General features: G+C 44.8%; 1 pseudogene; it reads left to right on the plus strand.

Annotated features, from left to right (window-relative positions):
• LOC123723767 (E3 ubiquitin-protein ligase MARCHF8-like) overlaps positions 1–22,814 on the plus strand; it is a 151,238-nt pseudogene that overhangs the window by 104,479 nt on the left and 23,945 nt on the right.

Below are 22,814 nucleotides of genomic sequence, written 5' to 3' on the forward strand. Positions count from 1 at the left end.
CACCAGTTAAGCTAGGTGCGGTCTCCGCATGTGTGGGGGGTGGGGCAAGGGAGCTAACAGAGGCATGTAGAGTGGGACTAGGGGCTCCGCAGTAAAACAAAACAATGAGAGCTACCCTAAACAACAGTAATAATCAAGATGTAATCATCATTACGAGACATTTTATCATGTGTAATCACTGTCAAATTGACAACAGATAGAAATTCTCCTTGGTATCTCTTATGTCTCTAACACAGCTCGGGGCAGAAGGTATTTTGTCATTTGTATGTCATTTGAATGTACTAAGTCTTTCTGGTCCTCTCTTTCAGAATGAGAAGCCCCTCGGTCATTCTGCCAGCAGGTCAAGCAATATTTCCAAGGTAAGGACAGAGATGCAACATACAGTATGAGAGAGCGAGATTGATGGACAGAATAGACATCCTGTAGAGAAAGAGAGTCAGGCCTGGCCTTCCAGGGGGTCCTAACCTGCCAGTCACTCCCATAGTCAGAGGTGCTATGCCCTCGGATCAGTTCTTATTGAGAGAGACTGTCTCACCTCCTCCTTCCCAACTGACACTCAGGGGTGAAACTCAGTAGTCTACTTTGACTTCTTCTCCTTGTCTCTTCTTTGTTCCATCTAATCTATATAAAAAACAGTTTCATCTCATATGGAAGTGCTGCAGCACTGGCTGTTCCTCAATCCTCATATTGGAACAGTACTAGTCTCTCTATCTCTCTCTCTGTCTCTCTCCACCATCCCTCTCCCCCTCCCTCCTCTCCCGGGCCAGATTGGTTGTGTTCTCCTATGAGCCTCTTAGAGGGATAAAGCTTTACATGTGCTAATAGTCAGGGTCACCTCATCGCCACAGCAACGCTCCAGCTGCCATGTTTGAGCCGGGCGGCACGACTCGGTAGGATGTAATTTCACCCCGGTAACAAGAAAGCAGAAGCAGCCAGTCATGAGTTTTTCAAGGGTTAAAGTGATTCAACACCACCATGTTTCAATGCTCAGCATGAGTCAGCAGGATTTCATTTCATTCTGGTAACAATCCTTTTTTGTTAGGATTCATGGCTTATACATCAATATTAAAGGAAAACTTTGTATTTTGAAAGTTATATATCTTCAAAACATGATTGCTGACATGCAAAACATGTTGGGACTATATCAACAATGGATTAATGGAACAAATACAAAAATATACACTATATATACAAAAGTATGTGGACATCCCTTCAAATTAGTGGGTGTATAAAATTGAGCACACAGCCACGCCATCTCCATATACAAACATTGGCAGTATAATGGCCTTAATGAAGAGCTCAGTGACATTAAACATGACACCGTCATAGGACGACACATTTCCAAGTTCAGTTCGTCAAACCTTTGCCCTGCTAGAGCTGCTAGAGCGGTCAACTGTAAGTGCTGGAAACGTCTAGGAGCAACAACGGCTCAGCCGCGAAGTGGTAGGCCACACAAGCTCACAGAATGGGACTGCCGAGTGCTGAAGCACATAGAGCGTAAAAATTGTCCTCTATTGCAAAACTCACTACCGAGTTCCAAACTGCCTCTGGAAGCAACATCAGCACAATAACTGTTCGTCGGGAGCTTCATGAAATGGGTTTCCATGGCCGAGCAGCCGCACACAAGCCTAAGATCACAGTGCCAAGCGTCGACTGGAGTGGTGTAAAGCTCGCCGCCATTGGACTCTGGAGCAGTGGAAATGCGTTCTCTGGAGTGATGAATCACGCTTCACCATCTGGCAGTTCGACGGACAAATCTGAGTTTGGCAGATGCCAGGACAACGCTACCTGCCCGAATGCATAGTGCCCTGTGTAAAGTTTGGTGGAGAAGGAATAATGGTCTTGGCTGTTTTTCATTGTTTGGGCTAGGCCCCTTAGTTTCAGTGAAGGGAAATCTTAACGCTACAGCATAAAGGACATTCTAGATGATTCTGTGCTTCCAACTTCGTGGCAACAGTTTGAGGAAGGCCCTTCCCTGTTTCAGCGTGACAATGCCCACGTGCACAAAGCGAGGTTAATACAGAAATAGTTTGTCGATATCGGTGTGAAATAACTTGACTGGCCTGCTCAGAGCCCTGACCTCAACCCCATCAAACACCTTTGGGATGAATTGGAACACCGACTGCGAGCCAGGCCTAATCACCTAACATCACTGCCCGACCTCACTAATGCTCTTGTGGCTGAATGGAAGCAAGTCCCGGCAGCAATGTTCCAACATCTAGTGGAAAGCCTTTCCAGAAGAGTGGAGGCTGTTATAGCAGCAAAGGGGGGAGCAACTCCATATTAATGCCCGTGATTTTGGAAAGAAATGTTTGACAAGCAGGTGTCCACATACTTTTGGTCATGTATTGTAGGTTTTGGGTGGAATTTTCCTTTAATAATATCTTTATAAAGTGAGACCTCCATACAAGTCACTTTGAGACCCAGTGAAAATTAGTAATGATAAAAGATCCAATCCACAATTAATCTACATGAATAGAGAGAAGAAACTGTTGGATAATATCTTCCCTTTTGTTGTTGCTTAAAGTAATATCCAGACAGACAAGTTTAGTCACACAATGACTTGCCTCACAGAGCACTCAGGTGTGTATGAGCAGGCAGCTCTTAGTATTCACTGTCTCTGCATCTGTGTGCCAGTGTGCCAGTGTGTGTTAGGGTTGAATGGCGGGAACTCAGTTACTGAGATTTACTGGCCAAAACCACTCCCTTTTCCCTGGATAAATAACTGCCAGAAACCGGTAAATTATTATAAATTATTTACATGAACAGCATGGCGTGAAATGGAACTGTTAAATTATATGCCATGTCTATATCTGGCTTCTCTACGGCCTCTGCATGATGAATCAACGCTCAGGGTGGGGACAGATAGCCCATCTCAGTATGGAGTTCCCAGTGCATGTAGACCTATCATCTCATCATGGTAACTTTTTTTCTTGTGACAGGTTTGCTGCAGCATAGCCTATACTATGGTAATATAAAGACTGAATGCACGTCTAATTTACCCATATCCATCTAGCTTTCGTGGGTCACCTTGTTTTTTTAATTGTAAAGATGATTATTTTTCAACAACAGTAGAGAAAGAGGAGGTAGGCTAAGCTTTTTTGGCATTGGGCTCATTAAATGTCATTAATGTATTTAATATATGGCTCATCAGGCTCAGATTGCATCAGGTTAGAATTTTCATTCTGATCAAAGCTGTAATCAAATCCAGACGTATTTATATGCTTTATAATGCTTTTGGATGACACTTCTGGTTTTGGTGAGAAATACCGGGTTACTCGGGAGAAAAGTGATTTGTTTTCTTGGGATGAACCATTTTTTTAAATACTGGGAAAATATTCAACCTTTGTGTGGCTGTGTGCGTGTTTTTGTGTATGCAGTAGTGATGTGACAATTTTTTAAAATAATGTTTAAACTGCCATTTAAAAAAAAAAGTGATTTTCCATTAAAACAATAAGAAAAATTCACTAAATTCCACATGAATTCACAATGTATTCTATTTCACCACATTCTCATTTAACATCTCAAAGTATTGCTATACAGGACTTCTCTGCTGTCACTTGCCTTTCTCTGCCATTTTCCCAACTGATAACGACGAAGACGTAATAGTGGAGAGTTGACTCCTTGCACGTCGGCTCCCGATGTCCAATTTGTGAGTGTCAAGATTCGATTCCACAAGGAATCGACTCCTAAGATTCAGTATTTTTGGAACGGAGGAGACTAATTAGTTGCTGTACTTACGAGAACACAAACACTTGTATCCTTCATAACGAGCTAGCAAGGGACGGAGAGAGAGGGGAGGTGCACAGTATAGGCTGGTCGGACACCAGGGACAATCAGAACCATGTACTAGGCCTATCTATCAGTATAGGCAGTTCGACCACCAGACAGACAGAACCGTGTACTAGGCCTATCAAACGGCAATCAAAAGCTGTTTCTCGCGATGCTGTATCATGCAATTTTTTGGCTTACAATGTCTCGCAACTTCAGTAAAGTAGGGCCTATCATCAATGATGAGGCCAGGATATTCTACACGACACACACTCGCATCATTACGGAGAGAAAGAGAAGGCGAGCCAGCGTGAGGGAGGGAGAGAGAGGAGGGGGCAGGCAGAAAAAAACGTCTGTGCGCATATGTCTTGGTAATCTGTAACGTTATCTTGCAATGTCTTGTCTTGTATTCCTCGCAAATTCACCAAGGTAGCCTCTCTGGTATTTATTTAAATTACACAACTTTCTCCAGGCCTTTATGGCGTGTCGTCTAGTGAGGCTATACACAGAAAATACTATGTTTGTGATAACTGTGATTTTAATCTTGTAAAAAAAAATCTTTTTTTTTGGTAAGGAATTTTTCTTAAGAGAACTGCACTTCCCGATTTGGCCTCGTTTTTCATCAATGCTCGTTAAGAAATGCTACTGGCCATGACTGAAGGCAAACGAGTTGTCTTCGGGTGTGGTTTCATTTGGGTGTTTTTTGGGGGGCTGTCTGCCATTTTTAATCACAACAAACAAGGGCTAATTCAGTTTTATGTGGGAGCTAAAGTAGAGAAGAAGAAGCAAATAGAACGTAAAACCGGCGCTGACCTTGTGTTAAGCCAAGCTGACAGAAGCTAGTTAGCATAGCTTGGGGGATAGCTATCTGCAGTTGGCTAGCCTGTCTAATGTTAGCTAGCTGATATTTATCTGTCAAATTATAGTTTTGCCAAGATAGCAAGAAACAGTGTCTGGAATCAAATAATATAGATGACTTGGTTAGAGAAGAGTTCCTAGTACACGTTATTCATTTAGTTCCAACATCACTAGAGCGGCTACTATATTGCTACTGAAATAAACCTATTACTGTGGTGAGAGCTGAGAGGATGTGCTGCACCAACTCAATGCCATACAAATTCCTGAATCAAATTAAATGTATTTCATGAAGCCCTTTTTACATTAGAAGTTGTCACAAAGTGCTTTACCCAGCCTAAAACCCCAAAGAGCAAGCAATGCACAGCCAGAAGCACATAAGATCAGTCTACATATTAATTCATTTGCACCTCTTTCATCCTACAAACTAGCTATGAGCTTCTATTTAGAGAACCTAGATGTATCAAGCATGGTACTAGTTGAGCTGCTCCAGTTGTGTATTATCGCGCCCTGGGAGGCCTCCCATACTGATTTGGGAGCACAGTATTAAAGTATTACATCCCTGACAAAAACACACACAGCTCTGACCTGCAGCTCTCTGAGCTGCCCTTCATCAGTCACGCTAACTAACATCTGCTGTGTTACATGGGGCTCTGTTTAGGACACACTCATGCAGTTTAGGAGATACACCTGTAGTTTGGGAGACACTGCTGTAGTTTGGGAGACACTGCTGTAGTTTGGGAGACACTGCTGTAGTTTGGGAGACACTGCTGTAGTTTGGGAGACACGGCTGTAGTTTGGGAGACACGGCTGTAGTTTGGGAGACACTGCTGTAGTTTGGGAGACACGGCTGTAGTTTGGGAGACACGGCTGTAGTTTGGGAGACACGGCTGCAGTTTGGGAGACACGGCTGCAGTTTGGGAGACACGGCTGCAGTTTGGGAGACACGGCTGCAGTTTGGGAGACACGGCTGCAGTTTGGGAGACACGGCTGCAGTTTGGGAAACACGGCTGCAGTTTGGGAAACACTGCTGTAATTTGAGAGACACTGCTGTAGTTTTGGGTCATTTCTTATGGTTTGTTACAGTTTGCCCAAGTTGCTGTAGTTTGCGGGAGTTTGATACTGTTTAGGCCTACATCACTGTCTCTCGTTCTCTCTCCAATGCTGACAGCTCGTTCGCACTCTCACTATTTGGTTTGGAGCGCACTGCACTTTGTAAAAACAAGTGATTTTAATTTTGGAAATCTGTTCCAAAGTATTCCCACTCATAATAGATATATGTGATCGTATACAAATGTAAGCAAGGTTTGAAATCGTTTAGGTCAAAAATTATATCTGTTTGGGCTTATGCGGTCAATTTGCAGTATACAAATGATTTGTAGTTATGTTCCGGCCCCCTGACCAGTCAAGAAAAAAATCGTCCTGCGGTTGAATCTAGTTGATGCTCCCTGATATAAGGTGTCCACCCACTCTGCCTAGAGTGGGTGAAAACATGCGTTGGTGATGGAATTTCACTTCCTTATGTTATAAAATACATTTTACCAAGACAAGTAATATTCATGTTCTGAATCATTCAGTGGGGTCTTTCTCTAACATATCATAAAAGTTATATTCAAAAAGTGGGATTTCACAACCTAATGCATCCGATAATAAGCACCGAGCTCTGTTAGTATCAAGGTGCATATTCCTCGTAACGACCTTTGAGAGTTTAGCATTTTGTGGTGGTCGTCGTCATAGTTGTTTCTGGGGGTCACAGCTGAATGAAATGTAAAAGGCTTTGAAAGTAAAAACCTTGGTATATGCTCAGTGCTCCGTTGACATTTCATAGAGATACGCTTGTTTTTGTGAGAAATCTACTAAAATATGAAAATACTACATGTCATGTCTCAAAATCTATTTACTGTATATACCTCTGTTATTGTTTTATGTCCTGCGGATTCAAGAAGAAAGATGAGTTCAATGGGAGAGTGAGCCTGTCAAGTAGCCAGTGGCCTCAGTTCTTGCACAGCATCCAGACTAGCTGACGAGATGGAATTTTCAAGATTTATGATAACTTTTTTCCTCTGGCCATCATTGATTTAGTCACCCTAATTCTGGCCACCCTACAAGGGTAAAAACTCCAATAACTTTTGAACGGATTATGATAGAGACATGAGGTTTTCTTTATTATTTTACCCATTGGTCAAAAGATACATCTTTGATTGGACACCCTACAGTATACTATTTATTTTGTGCTGCCATACAACTGCATACACCAATTGTTTTAATTATAATTAATTATTTTCTATTGACCTTTCATGTTCCTATGTGGCTGAATAGGCCTCCTGTCTTGTACATTTTTTTTTCTCCAACTCCTTCACCTTGCTTAGACCGTTAGGAAGTGACCGTAGACTATTTGCTTTGTACTTCTATACAATTGCCACAGTCCTACCAATATAACTCACATGTAGGCCATCTGCGTCTTGGCTAGTAGATTTTCCTCGCTCTTATTGGCAGTAGGATTAATTATTTTGATTGAAATCTGCTCTCGGTAGCAATCGCTGCCATCTTCAAGTTGTTATTGTGGTAAGTGTCATGGTAACTAGTTTGGATTGAGTCTGCCCCTTCTTGGTCTGAGCCTGAGTTATTTGCTTTGGTCTTAGGCCTCAGTAAGACTCATACCATTGAGATTACTTTAGCTCATTGAGGAGAAATAACTGAAATTTAAAAAACAAGGATATGTTCGCTGTGCAAACAGAGAGCAGAAAGTTGGATAGAGATGTGTTTGAGGTATTACCAGGAATGGTAAATGGTGTGTTTGTTCTGACACACATTAACAGACTGTTAGAACTTGCTACGACTGTGGGCTCGTTTCCTGCAGTGATCACATACACATTCTGAAAAATGTATTCATTCATTGTATACTGCTCAAAAAAATAAAGGGAACACTTAAACAACACATCCTAGATCTGAATGAAAGAAATAATCTTATTAAATACTTTTTTTCTTTACATTGAATGTGCTGACAACAAAATCACACAAAAATAATCAATGGAAATCCAATTTATCAACCCATGGAGGTCTGGATTTGGAGTCACACTCAAAATTAAAGTGGAAAACCACACTACAGGCTGATCCAACTTTGATGTAATGTCCTTAAAACAAGTCAAAATGAGGCTCAGTAGTGTGTGTGGCCTCCACGTGCCTGTATGACCTCCCTACAACGCCTGGGCATGCTCCTGATGAGGTGGCGGATGGTCTCCTGAGGGATCTCCTCCCAGACCTGGACTAAAGCATCCGCCAACTCCTGGACAGTCTGTGGTGCAACGTGGCGTTGGTGGATGGAGCGAGACATGATGTCCCAGATGTGCTCAATTGGATTCAGGTCTGGGGAATGGGCGGGCCAGTCCATAGCATCAGTGCCTTCCTCTTGCAGGAACTGCTGACACACTCCAGCCACATGAGGTCTAGCATTGTCTTGCATTAGGAGGAACCCAGGGCCAAATGCACCAGCATATGGTCTCACAAGGGGTCTGAGGATCTCATCTCGGTACCTAATGGCAGTCAGGCTACCTCTGGCGAGCACATGGAGGGTTGTGCGGCCCCCCAAAGAAATGCCACCCCACACCATGACTGACCCACCGCCAAACCGGTCATGCTGGAGGATGTTGCAGGCAGCAGAACGTTCTCCACGGCGTCTCCAGACTCTGTCACATCTGTCACGTGCTCAGTGTGAACCTGCTTTCATCTGTGAAGAGCACAGGGTGCCAGTGGCGAATTTGCCAATCTTGGTGTTCTCTGGCAAATGCCAAACGTCCTGCACGGTGTTGGGCTGTAAGCACAACCCCCACCTGTGGACGTCGGGCCCTCATACCACCCTCATGGAGTCTGTTTCTGACCGTTTGAGCAGACACATGCACATTTGTGGCCTGCTGGAGGTCATTTTGCAGGGCTCTGGCAGTGCTCCTCCTGCTCCTCCTTACACAAAGGCGGAGGTAGCGGTCCTGCTGCTGGATTGTTGCCCTCCTACGTCCTCCTCCACGTCTCCTGATCTACTGGCCTGTCTCCTGGTAGCGCCTCCATGCTCTGGACACTACGCTGACAGACACAGCAAACCTTGCCACAGCTCGTATTGATGTGCCATCCTGGATGAGCTGCACTACCTGAGCCACTTGTGTGGGTTGTAGACTCTGTCTCATGCTATCGCTAGAGTGAAAGCACCAACAGCATTCAAAAGTGACCAAAACATCAGCCAGGAAGCATAGGAACTGAGAAGTGGTCTGTGGTCCCCACCTGCAGAACCACTCCTTTATTGGGGTCTTGCTAATTGCCTATAATTTCCACCTGTTGTCTATTCCATTTCCACAACAGCATGTGAAATGTATTGTCAATCAGTGTTGCTTCCTAAGTGGACAGTTTGATTTCACAGAAGTGTGATTGACTTGGAGTTACATTGTGTTGTTTAAGTGTTCCCTTTATTTTTTTGAGCAGTGTACTTTAAGTCACTTTGGATAGAAGATTCTAACTTTGTCTATGTGGCAAAGATATAGTTTTTACTGTTTATTTCATCATCCGCTTCATACAGAAGGTCTAATAATACTGGATAGAAACAATAAAAAGTACATTGTATAATGTTAGTACAGTTTATTGCCCCTGACCATCAATGCGTGTTCCATTCTGATCTGAGCTCGTAGTCATACAGATTGGCAGACAATGATTGGATTTACCTTAATAGAAACAAATCTTCTTGTCTCTGGATTGTCGTTCTATTTCTGTCTGTGGACATCATGTTCATTCACATTAAATACTTCTGTCTTTTTTCTTCTTAGTCTCTACTATTCTCCATCCAGACAGAGAGAGGGGTATAGAGAAGCGATGGAAAGAAGGGTGAGATGATGGGAAAGGGGAATCAATGAGAGAGAGAGGGAGAGGAGCGATATATACATACGTTTAGTACTGTAAATCATTCAGGGATTGTCAAGCATTTATAGAAGACCCATTTTTACTGTATATCTGATAGTTTTACAGCTAACAAATGAACGTCCTCATTATTCCCGTCTATCTCTTGCTGGTGTTTAATAAAAGACTATGGAAATGTTCTCCTTCCACGGTTAAATATAGTCTTGTCTGTTTGATCGTAAAGACAGCTCAGCTCCTCTGTTTCGATCCTCTCACACTCCTATGTGCTTCTCTTTTCCTTCCTGTATGTGTTTACATAGTGTGTGAAAAAAACGAGAGATAGAAAGAAAATCAGACGACAGAGAGAGATACGGAGAGCGAGGCAGACAGACACAGAAGGAGAGACAGCTACAGCGAGAGCGAGGTATACAGATACGGAGAGGGAGGCAGACAGACACAGAAGGAGAGACAGCTACAGCGAGAGCGAGGTATACAGATATGGAGAGGGAGAGGGAGGCAGACAGACACAGAAGGAGAGACAGCTACAGCGAGAGAGAGGGATACAGATACGGAGAGGGAGAGCGAGGCAGACAGGGAGGCAGACAGACACAGAAGGAGAGACAGCAACAGCGAGAGAGAGGGATACAGATACGGAGAGGGAGAGCGAGGCAGACAGGGAGGCAGACAGACAGAAGGAGAGACAGCTACAGCGAGAAAAAGGGATACGGAGAGGGAGAGGGAGGCAGACAGGGAGGCAGACAGACAGAAGGAGAGACAGCTACAGCGAGAGAGAGGGATACGGAGAGGGAGAGCGAGGCAGACAGACAGAAGGAGAGACAGCTACAGCGAGAGAGAGGGTGAAAGGCAGGGATGGACATTGAATTCTTTATTGATCTCGTCAGCCCCTGAGCTATGAATTGCCCCTTAGTTCCAGATTGAATCAATAGGTAATTAGTGGGTGGTACATAGTAGAGACTAAAACACAGTGCCTGTGGCTCGGTAGGCTTCTGATAACAGAGCTTCTGTTCTCTACAGCAGATGTACTGGGACACTGGATATTACCTCACTCCTCTACTACCACTGAGTATGAGAAAGGAGTTCTGATCCCGTTTGTTACTACCACACCAGTGCTGCTAATGTGTGTCTTAATGAGGTATAGAGCGCTTATTCACGACATGAACATGATCTTTAAAATCCAGGCTAGCGGGCAGGGTTGAAGTACTCTACTAGTCTATGGAAAAAGTTAACACTTGGCTCATGTTCGACCTTTAAATTAACAGCCAATTAATAAACCGAACCAACTGAAAATATATCTGTAGAAGTAGTTTAGTATTCAAATTGGTTCTCCGAGTGTTTTTTACAAATGTTTTGCCTTTTCAAATCAGATGCCAGCTAGTCCCAATGTAACGTGAGCTAGCAGCCAGCTGTACTGTGTATGTTTGATTGGCATTCTGACAGCTTTCCTCTGAATTCAGGGGTGTCAAACTCAATCAGCACATGGGCCATATTGGAAAAAAACACAACGAATTCGTGGGCCAGACATAGCCTATTATGTTTTTTTACGCACAAACAATTGGCCCAAACTGGCCATTTGTTTTATTTGAAAAAATATGGCCCTTTTGTAGTATCCACTGATGTACATAGCGTTTTAAAATATTAAAACAAAATCAAATCAAATTTCATTAGTCACATCCGCTGAATACAACAGGTGTAGTAGACCTTAGAGAGAAATGCTTACTTACGAGCCCCTAACCAACAATGCAGTTAAAAAAATATGGATAAGAAGAAGAAATAAAAGTAACTAGTAATTAAAGAGCAGCAGTAAAATAACAATAGCTAGACTATATACAAGGGAGTACCGGTACAGAGTCAATGTGTGGGGGCACCGATTAGTTGAGGAAATATTGTATCTACATGTTGGTAGAGTTATTAAAGTGACTATGCATAGATGATAACAACAGAGAGTAGCAGCGGTGTAACGGGGGGGGGCAGCAATGCAAATAGTCTGGGTGGCCATTTGATTAGATGTTCAGGAGTCTTATGGCTTGGTGGCAGAAGCTGTTTAGAAGCCTCTTGGACCTAGACTTGGTGCTCCGGTACCGCTTGCCGTGCGGTAGCGGAGAGAACAGTCTATAACTAGGGTGGCTGGAGTCTTTGACAATTTTTAGGGCCTTCCTCTGACACCGTCTGGTATAGAGGTCCTGGATGGCAGGAAGCTTGGCCCCGGTGATGCACTGGGCCGTTCGCACTACCCTCTGTAGTGCCTTGCCAGGCAGTGATGCAACCAGTCAGGATGCTCTCGACGGTGCAGCTGTAGAACCTTTTAAGGATCAGAGGACCCATGCCAAATCTTTTCAGTCTCCTGAGGGGAAATACATTTTGTCATGCCCTCTTCACAACTGTCTTGGTGTGCTTGGACCATGTTAGTTTGTTGGTGATGTGGATACCAAGGAACTTGTAGCTCTCAACCTGCTCCACTACAGCCCCATCGATGAGAATAGGGGTGTGCTCGGTCCTCTTTTTTCCTGTAGTCCACAATCATCTCCTTTGTCTTGATCACGTTGAGGGAGAGGTTGTCCTGGCACCACACGGCCAGGTCTCTGTCCTCCTCCCTATAGGCTTTCTCATCGTTGTCGGTGATCAGGCCTACCACTGTTGTGTCATCGGCAAACTTAATGATGGTGTTGGGGTCATGCCTGGCTGAGAGGGGAGGTGTTTAGTCCCAGCTTATTGATGAGCTTTGAGGGCACTATGGTGTTGAACGCTGAGCTGTAGTCAATGAATTGAAATCTCACACAGGTGTTCCTTTTGTCCAGTTGAGAAAGGGCAGTGTGGAGTGCAATAAAGATTGCATCATCTGTGGATCTGTTGGGGCGATATGCAAATTCGGGTGGGTCTAGGGTTCTGGGAAAATGGTGTTGATGTGAGCCATGACCAGCCTTTCAAAGCACTTCATGGCTACAGACGTGAGTGCTACGGGTCGGTAGTCATTTAGGCAGGTTACCTTAGTGTTCTTGGGCACAGGCACTATGGTGGTCTGCTTAAAACATGTTGGTATTACAGACTCGGACAAATCAAATCAAATTGTATTTGTCACATACACATGGTTAGCAGATGTTAGTGCGAGTGTAGTGAAATGCTTGTGCTTCTAGTTCCGACCATGCAGTAATGTCTAACAAGTAATCTAACAATTTCACAACAACTACCTTATACACACAAGTGTAAAGGAATGAATAAGAATATGTACATAACAATATGTGGATGAGCGATGGCCGAATGGCATAGGCAAGATGCAGTAGATGGCATAGAGTACAGTATATACATATGAGATGAGTAATGTAGGGTATGTAAACATTATATAAAGTGGCATTGTTTAAAGTGGCTAGTGATACATTTATTACATCCAATTTTTAATTATTAAAATGGAGTCAGTACGTTGGCAGCAGCCACTCAATGTTAGTGATGGCTGTTTAACATTCTGATGGCCTTGAGATAGAAGCTGTTTTTCAGTCTCTCGGTCCCAGCTTTGATGCACCTGTACTGACCTCGCCTTCTGGATGATAGCGGGGTGAACAGGCAGTGGCTCGGGTGGTTGTTGTCCTTGATGATCTTTTTGGCCTTCCTGTGACATCGGGTGGTGTAGGTGTCCTGGAGGGCAGGTAGTTTGCCCCGGTGATGCGTTGTGCAGACCTCACTACCCTCTGGAGAGCCTTACAGTTGTGGGCGGAGCAGTTGCCGTACCAGGCGGTGATACAGCCCGAACAGGATGCTCTCGATTGTGCATCTGTAAAAATTTGTGAGTGTTTTTGGTGACAAGCCGAATTTCTTCAGCCTCCTGAGGTTGAAGAGGCGCTGCTGCGCCTTCTTCACTACGCTGTCTGTGTGGGTGGACCATTTCAGTTTGTCCTTGATGTGTACGCCGAGGAACTTAAAACTTTCCACCTTCTCCACTACTGTCCCGTCGATGTGGATAGGGGGCTGCTCCCTCTGCTCTTTCCTGAAGTCCACAATCATCTCCTTTGTTTTGTTGACATTGAGTGTGAGGTTATTTTCCTCACACCACTCCGAGGGCCCTCACCTCCTCCCTGTAGGCTGTCTCGTTGTTGTTGGTAATCAAGCCTACCACTGTAGTGTCGTCTGCAAACTTCATGACTGAGTTGGAGGCGTGCATGGCCACGCAGTCATGGGTGAACAGGGAGTACAGGAGAGGGCTGAGAACGCACCCTTGTGGGGCACCAGTGTTGAGGATCAGTGGGGTGGAGATGTTGTTTCCTACCCTCACCACCTGGGGGCGGCCCATTAGGAAGTCCAGGACCCAGTTGCACAGGGCGGGGTCGAGACCCAGGGTCTCGAGCTTAATGACGAGTTTGGAGGGTACTATGGCGTTAAATGCTGAGCTGTAGTCGATGAACAGCATTCTTACATAGGTATTCCTCTTGTCTAGATGGGTTAGGGCAGTGTGATTGCAATTGTGTCGTCTTTGGACCTATTGGGGCGGTATGTAAATTGGAGTGGGTCTAGTGTGTCAGGAAGGGTGGAGGTGATATGATCCTTGACTAGTCTCTCAAAGCACTTCATGATGACGGAAGTGAGTGCTACGGGGAGATAGTAATTTAGCTCAGTTACCTTAGCTTTCTTGGGAACAGGAACAATGGTGGCCCTCTTGAAGCATGTGGGAACAGCAGACTGGGATAAGGATTGATTGAATATGTCCATAAACACACCAGCCAGCTGGTCTGCGCATGCTCTGAGGACGCGGCTAGGGATGCCATCTAGGCCGGCAGCCTTGCGAGGGTTAACACATTTAAATGTTTTACTCACGTTGGCTGCAGTGAAGGAGAGCCTGCAGGTTTTGGTTGCGGGCCGTGTCGGTGGCACTGTATTGTCCTCAAAGCGAGCCCAAGAAGTTGTTTGCCTCGAAGCGAGCATAGAAGTAGTTTAGCTCGTCTGGTAGGCTCGTGTCACTGGGCAGGTCTCGGCTATGCTTCTTTGTTGTCTGTAATTGTTTGCAAGCCCTGCCACACCCGATGAGCGTCAGAGCCGGTGTAGTACGATTCAATCCTAGTCCTTTATTGACGCTTTGCCTGTTTGATTGTTTGTCGGAGGGAATATCGGGATTTCTTATAAGCTTCCAGGTTAGAGGGCTCCCAAGTGGCGCAGTGGTCTAAGACACCGCATCCCAGTGCAAGAGGCTTCACAATGCTTTTAGTTTTAGAAGTATTTAGGGATAACTTATTCCTTGCCACCCACTCGGAAACTAACTGCAGCTCTTTGTTGAGTGTTGCAGTAATTTCAGTCGCTGTAGTAGCTGACATGTATAGCGTTGAGTCATCCGCATGCATAGAAACTCTGGCTTTACTCAGTCAGTGGCATGTCGTTAGTAAAAATTGGAAAAAGCAAGAGGCCTAAACAGCTACCCTGGGGATTTCCTGATTCTAACTGGATTATATTTGATAGGCTTCCATTAAAGAACACCCTCTAAGTTTTGTTAGACAAGTAACTCTTTTTCCACATTATAGTAGGGGGTGTAAAGCCATAACACAAGTTTTTCCAGCAGCAGACTATGATCAATAATGTCAAAAGCTGCATTGAAGTCAAACAAGACAGCCCCCACAATTATTTTATCATCAATTTCTCTCAGCCAATCATCAGTCATTTGTGTAAGTGCTCTGCTTGTTGAGTATCCTTCCCTATAGGCATGCTGAAATTCTGTTGTCGATTTGTTTACTGTAAAATAGCATTGTATCTGGTCAAACAATTTTTTCCAGAAGTTTACTAAGGGTTGGTAACAGGCTGATTGGTCGGCTATTTGAGCCAATGAAGGGGGCTTTACTATTCTTGGGTAGTGGAATGACTTTAGCTTCCCTCCAGGCCTGAGGGCACACGGTCTCCAGTAGACTTAAATTGAAGATGTGGCAAATAGGAGTGGCAATATCGCCTGCTATTATCCTCCCTCAGTAATTTTCCATCTAGATTGTCAGACCCTGGTGGCTTGTCATTGTTGATAGACAACAATATTTTTTTCACCTCTTCCACACTGACTTTACAGAATTCAAAAAAACAATTCTTGTCTTTCATAATCTGGTCTGATATACTTGGATGTGTAGTGTCTGCGTTTGTTGCTGTCATGTCATCACTAAGTTTGCTTATCTTGCCAATGAAAAAGTCATTAAAGTAGTTTGCATTATCAATGGGCTTTGTGATGAATGATCCATCTGATTCAATGAATGTAGGAGCCGAGTTGGCTTTTTTCCCAAAATGTAATTTAAGGTGCCCCAAAGCTTTGTACTATCATTCTTTATATAATTTATCTTTGTTTCATAGTGTAGTTTCTTTTAATTTAGTTTAGTCACATGATTTCTTAATTTGCAGTACGTTTGCCAATCAGTTGGGCTGCCAGACTTAATTGCCATACCTTTTGCCTCATCCCTCTCAACCATACAATTTTTCAATCCCTCATCAATCCAAGGGGATTTAACCGTTTTACATTCATTTTATTAATGGGTGCGTGCTTATTAGTAACTGGAATAAGTCGTTTCATAAATGTGTCAAGTGCAGCGTCTGGTTGCTCCTCATTACACACCACAGACCAGCAAATATTCTTTACATCATCAACATATGAATCACTACAAAGCTTATTGTATGACCTCTTACACACTATTAGGCCCAGCCTTTGGAACTTTGGTATTCCTAAATATGGCTATTATATTGTGATCACTACATCCTTTGGATTTGGATACTGTTTTAAAGCAAATATCTGCAGCCTTAGTAAAGATGTGATCAATACATGTTGATGATTAATTCCTGTGCTGTTTGTAACTACCCTGGTAGGTTGACTGACAACCTGATCCAGGTTGCAGACACTGGTTACAGTTAGAATTTTTTTCCTGAGTGGGCAGCTTGATGAAAACCAGTCAATATTTAAATCACCCAGAAAATATACTTCTCTGTTGATATCACATACATTATCAAGTATTTCACACATATTATCCAGATACTGACTGTTAGCACTTGGTGGTCTATAGCAGCTTCCCACCAGAATGGGCTTTAGGGGAGGCAGATGAACCTGTAGCCATATTACTTCAACAGTATTTAACATTAGATCTTCTCTAAGCTTTACAGGAATGTGGTTCTGAGAATAGTGTGGTCTACAGCTTATCATGGGATACTCTACCTCAGGCGAGCAATAGCTTGAGACTTCCTTAGATATCGTGCACCAGCTGTTATTTACAAAAATACATAGTCCGCCGCCCCTTGTCTTACCAGACACCGCTGTTCTATCCTACCGGTACATCGTATAACCAGCCAGCTGTATGTTGATAGTGTCGTCGTTCAGCCACGACTCCGTGAAGCATAAAATATTACAGTATTGAATGTCCAGTTGGTAGTTTAATCTTCCGCGTAGGTCATCGATTTTATTCTCCAAAGATTGCACGTTTGCTAGCAGAATGGAAGGAAGTGGGGGTTTATTCGATCGCCTACGAATTCTCAGAAGGCAGCCTGCCCTCTGGCTCCTTTTTCTCTGCCTCCTCTTCACGCAAATCGCGGGGATCTGGGCCTGTTCCTGAGAAAGCAGTATATTATTTGCGTTGGGCTGTCAGAATCGTTAAAGGAAAAAAAGGATTCTGCCAGTCCGTGGTGAATAATCACAGTCCTGATGTCCAGAAGTTATTTTCGGTCATAAGAAACGGTAGCGGTAACATTATGTACAAAATAAGTTTAAAAAAAGATGCAAATAAACGAACAAAAAACACAATCATTTGGGGACACGTAGAACGTCAGCCGGTGCCATTTTACTGAAGAGATAAATAATATTGCTTGCAGATGTGCATAATATTCTGAGGCCCTAATCAAAAAGTATTTAATAACTCCAAATAACAAAAACGTAGTTATATGTTGTTGTAACATTTAAACTTTTTTCACTGCATGGAACACTAGTGCAGTTGAATGCAGCATTGTTGTATGGTGCGCTCAACATGTATTGTAGTTGAGTAGCCAGCCTAGACTACTGCTCAAATGTTGCTGTTATAGGCCTACATGTTTCTCCTTTTTATGGTGTTTTATTGCAAGGTTTTGTTTTTAGGTTATTCATTGGCGAGCTTTAAAAACCGAAGCTAGACTGCAACATTTTAGTAGCCTAGCTAGGACTGTACTGTGTCTGTACACTTTCCCTCCGCTGCGCGCTTTAAAGCGGACACACGAAAGAAAAGAAAAAAACGGGATACGAAAGCGAAGCAATTGACATTGCATTCACAGATGCGAGCGCATCAGGCTGTAATTTCATAAACTAGTTGTAATTTCATAAAGTAGCTGACTCAAGTGTTGACTCATTAATACTCGCTTGTGTATCCTATTATCCTTTAGTAGTCATTTATAACCGCGTGTGAATATTTTATCTTTAACTTGTTGACAACCAAGATTACATTTTCTGTAGGCTACAGCAATGACCTGTTGGAACGGAAACGTGGCATGGACATTTAGCCTACACCACGTTTAAACTTTCGGTATGTGCCATTAGTGATGACATGATACAGCGCTGGCTGGCTGGCTCGTGTGTGTGTGTGTGTGTGTGTGTGTGTGTGTGGGAGGGGTGTGTGTGGTAATGCACTGCCGTTTAGCGTGTATCACGTTGGCGGTGGTTGCTGTGATTTGTAGTGCAGTGCATCACGGGCGGTATGGAAGCTGGCCAAAATGAATTGACAACCCAAATCATTGCGCGGGCTTGATAGAAATGTGCATTCTGTGGAACTGAACGCTTAAAACGCGTCTGCTAAATGGGATATATTACACTGAACAAAAATATAAACGCCACATGCAACAATTTCAAAGATTTTACTGAGTTACAGTTCATAAGGAAGAGTCTATTGAAATAAATTAATTAGGCCCTAATCCATGGATTTCACATGACTGGGCAGGGGTGCAGGCATGGGTGGGTCTGGGAGGGCATAGGCCCACCCACTGGGGAGCCAGGTCCAGCCAATCAGAATGAGTTTTTCCCCACAAAATGGCTTTATTACAGACATGGATGTAAACAAATTGTGCACAAAATTTGAGAGAAATAAGGTTCTTGTGTTTCGGGGGATATTTTATTTTCAGCTCATGTGTTTATATTTTTGTTCAATGTATATCTGAGGAAGTATACAGCTAATCAGAGGCCAGCTCTCTCTCTCTACTAGTGCTTTTCTGGTTTGTTTCGTTTTGATTATTAAAAAATAATAACGGTTTTCGATTTCGGTTCCAATAAAACATTTTTAACAAGAAATGCGTTATGAAATATTATGAGCTTTCCAAGCCAAAAATAGTGAACATTCAATTGCCAAAATATTGTCTCTGTCAGGTCCACATCAATAGAACATTTTAAATTACTATGAAATAATAAAAAAAATGTGTTGTGTATATTACTTAGTTTTTATTTGATGACTTTATTATTTTGAATTCCTTAAAGCTATCATCTCGTGCTTGCTCAGGCAGTAGCAGCCTACCAGCCAGACAAAGTTATCTCTGTACTCCCCATACTATACTGTCTTTAGTCATCCTATTTAGTGAGGCATACTTTCACAAACTCTCTTATCCTTTCTCTCATCGTTGTGTTGTGTACATTCCTCTCTCGTGTGGTCTGTGTGTATCTAACCTAACGTAGTCGGTTAATCACTCAGCCCTACTCTTTACTGTATATGCAGGCATCTGGTGATGCCAATGAGACTAATCAGAGTTATTTTTGTATTTCTCGTTCTCTCCCTCAGGCGGGGAGCCCCACCTCCGTCAACGCCCCCTGCAACTTCTCACGAACGTCGGTCACCCCCTCCAACCAGGACATCTGCAGGTACTGTACACACACCTTTAAATAATAACCTTTCAACTCTAACCCTGACCTTTAACCCTCCAACCATGACATCTGCTGGTTTACATCCTTCAATTGCATTGGGCTGCTGAGGGCAAGGCAGACCCATGGATAGTTGATATTATGAAAGACGGGTCACAGATGGTGTTGCCTGATGCCAAACAGAATAGATTGGAGCTAGAGTTGGAAGTGAGGAGTACTACACAGTACTGACGAAGAACACTTTATTGTCCATTGTCACATTGTCTGCTTTACACCAACCACCCTGTGAAAGGTCAGGGAGTTTCCCTGTTTTAATTCTCCATCCTGTTTTCTTTCTTTGAATGCACGCTGGCCTTTTGTTTCATTTCTCTTTTTTCTACCCCTCTCTCCTCCCTCCTGCTTGTCTCTCTTCTCCTCTTTCCTGTACCGGTTTTCCGCTATCATCCGCCTGTCCATGCCTTCATCCCTCCACTCCTCCAACCTCCATCCCTCCACTCCTCCAACCTCCATCCCTTCATCCCTCCACTCCTCCAAATTCCATCCCTTCATCCCTCCACTCCTCCAAATTCCATCCCTTCATCCCTCCACTCCTCCAACTTCCATCCCTCACCCCTCTATCCCTCCACTCCCTCACACACAGCCTTACCGCCACATCTCCAGATCAGTGCTCCCAGAAGCCTTTGCAGACCGCCGTGGTTCTATTGAACTCAAACGGCAAAACATCTCAGGGGTCAGGAGGAGACATCTCCATGACAACCCTCTGCCTGGACGCACCCCCAGCCTTCAAGCCCCCCAAAGCCCGAGGTGGGGTCTCATTCGGAACGGAATGGTTTTCACTGCTCCGCCCCTCCACCGTCAATGGGACATTGAAGTTTTCTCGCTCTCTGAACGATGTTGGTCAGCGCATGGATAGTCTCTGTAGTGGACTGCACTTCATAGACCGGACCTGTTCTGAAGGAGAGCTGGAGGTTAAACCCGAACCACCCAACACGGACCGGAAGTCCAAGGCACTCAACGGCAAAGCGGCCACACTCCCACACCAGGCCTCAAACCTACCTTCATTCCCCACGCACACCCACACACACCCTCACCTCGTCCCCTCGTTCACCAACAACTACAAATACCTCAACCCCCAACACTGCCTCCAACCTCCCTCTACCGGCGTCCCCCCTCCTCCTCCTCCTCCTAACTCCCACCTCCACCCTCCCAGCTCCAACCTCCTCCGCCTCTTCCTCCCTTTTTCTCGCTCCTCTACTTCGGCCAGTCTCCAGTGTTCTGAGCTGGGGAGCTACGATTCCCGCCTCCACATCGCCAAATCCTCCAGCGCCCTGATGGGGGGCAGCGAGCCTCCCCTGGGGGGAGCAGAGGACCTCTTGGGGGATGACGAAGTGTTCGAGGTCCCCAAGGGAAGGACCAGGGGCTTGGACAGGGGCTGGAATCCCAGGAAGAGATGCTGGCAGCGGGGTAGCGGCTCTCCTCGGGGAAGCCCCCCTCTGCTACATGGATGAAGACAGCGATCTGGACCGGTTTTCATTTCTGGACCAGTGTTCGTCACCCACCCATTCAGAGAAAACAGGGCCGCTCACGCCAGGCCCGCTCTCTCCCTATTCGCTGTCCGGAGACTGCTGCAGGTGGGTGATTCCTGGATTGTCACCCTGTGCTGTTTTGTGGTAGAATTCCATAGAATACCATTGCTGGATCCTGCTCACCCCTCCTGGGACGTGACGTAGTAGAGTCCTGCCCAGCCCATCCTGTGAAGTGGTAGAGCCTGAACACCCCTGTGAGGTGACGTGGAAGTAGAGTTCTTTGGTCCACCCCTTTCAACCTTGTGGTGGTAGAGTCCTGTGGTCCACCCTCTTTCAACCTTGTGGTGGTAGATTCCTGCACGCCACACACTCCCTGCCCCAGCTCAAATTAGGTAGTTGTCCTGGGAGAGCCTGAACATCCCTGTGACGTGACATGGAAGTAGAGTCCTTTGGTCCACCCCCTTTCAACCCTGCGGTGGTAGAGTCCTGTGGTCCACCCCCTTTCAACCTTGTGGTGGTAGAGTCTTCATGTAGAGTCCTGTGGTCCACCCCCTTTCAACCTTGTGGTGGTAGAGTCCTGTGGTCCACCCCCTTTCAACCCTGCGGTGGTAGAGTCCTGTGGTCCACCCCTTTCAACCCTGCGGTGGTAGAGTCCTGTGGTCCACCCCCTTTTAACCTTGTGGTGGTAGAGTCCTGTGGTCCACCCCCTTTCAACCCTGTGGTGGTAGAGTCCTGTGGTCCACCCCCTTTCAACCTTGTGGTGGTAGAGTCCTGTGGTCCACCCCCTTTCAACCCTGTGGTGGTGGAGTCCTGTGGTCCACCCCCTTTCAACCTTGTGTTGGTAGATTCCTGCACGCCACACACTCCATGACCCAGCTCAAATGAGGTAGTTGTCCTGGGAGAGAGGAACATGAGCTCTCTGGGAGTGGGTTCAGGCTAGGGATCAACAGGCAGATTATTGGCTTCAAATAGCCTTATAAGGTCTGACACACAGATGTATACACGCACACATGTATACACACACACACTTTGTGTCAGACCAAGGTCGGGTGGCTCATGACCTGACTCGTGTCAGGAGTATGTACTGTGTAGGCGAGTGTAGGTGTGTGAGTGCGAGGCTTGCGTGGGTGTGTTTTATTTTTCTACTTGCTAAGTAGGATTTAAATGATTAACTCTGGCAATCCACAGGGACAGCCAGAGAGACAGACAGACAGACAGAGAGAGGGGCGCTGACAGTGTTCTGTCTTGACAGACAGGCAGAGAGAGAGAGAGGGAAATAGAGAGAGACAGAGACAGACACAGGCGGATGGTGTTCTGACTTGTTACTCCCTGTAGAGACCAAGACAAGTATAGAACCTTATGGAGCTTTGATTGCACTCAATTCCTAAAGTAGTGCACTATAAAGAGTAGTAGGGTACCATTTGGGATGCACACATGGATTGAGATCACTACTGATCCTTCCTGTTTATATTTGTATTTATTATAGATTCCCATAGCAGCTACTCTTCCTGGGGTCCAGCAACATTAAGGCAGTTTATACCATTTTAAAACAGTACAAAACATTCACAGATTTCACAACACACTGTGTGCCCTCAGGCTTCTACTCCACCACTACCACATATCTACAGTACTAAATCCGTGTGTGTGTATAGTGTGTGTGTATAGTGTGTGTGTATAGTGTGTGTGCGTGTGTGCGTGTGTGCTGTGTGTGTGTGTGTGCGTGTGTGTGTGTGTGCCAATGTTTGTGTTGCTTCACAGTCCCCATAAGGTGTTTTTTAATCTGTTTTTTTTATATCTAATTTTACTGCTTGCGTCAGTTACTTGATGTGGAATAGAGTTCCATGTAGTCATGGCTCTATGTAGTACTGTGTGCCTCCCATAGTCTGTTCTGGACTTGGGGACTGTGAAGAGACCTCTTGTGCCATGTCTTGTGGAGTATGCATGGGTGTCCGAGCTGTGTG

Source organism: Salmo salar, chromosome ssa18, assembly GCF_905237065.1.
Source record: "Salmo salar chromosome ssa18, Ssal_v3.1, whole genome shotgun sequence".
NCBI lineage: Eukaryota > Metazoa > Chordata > Actinopteri > Salmoniformes > Salmonidae > Salmo > Salmo salar.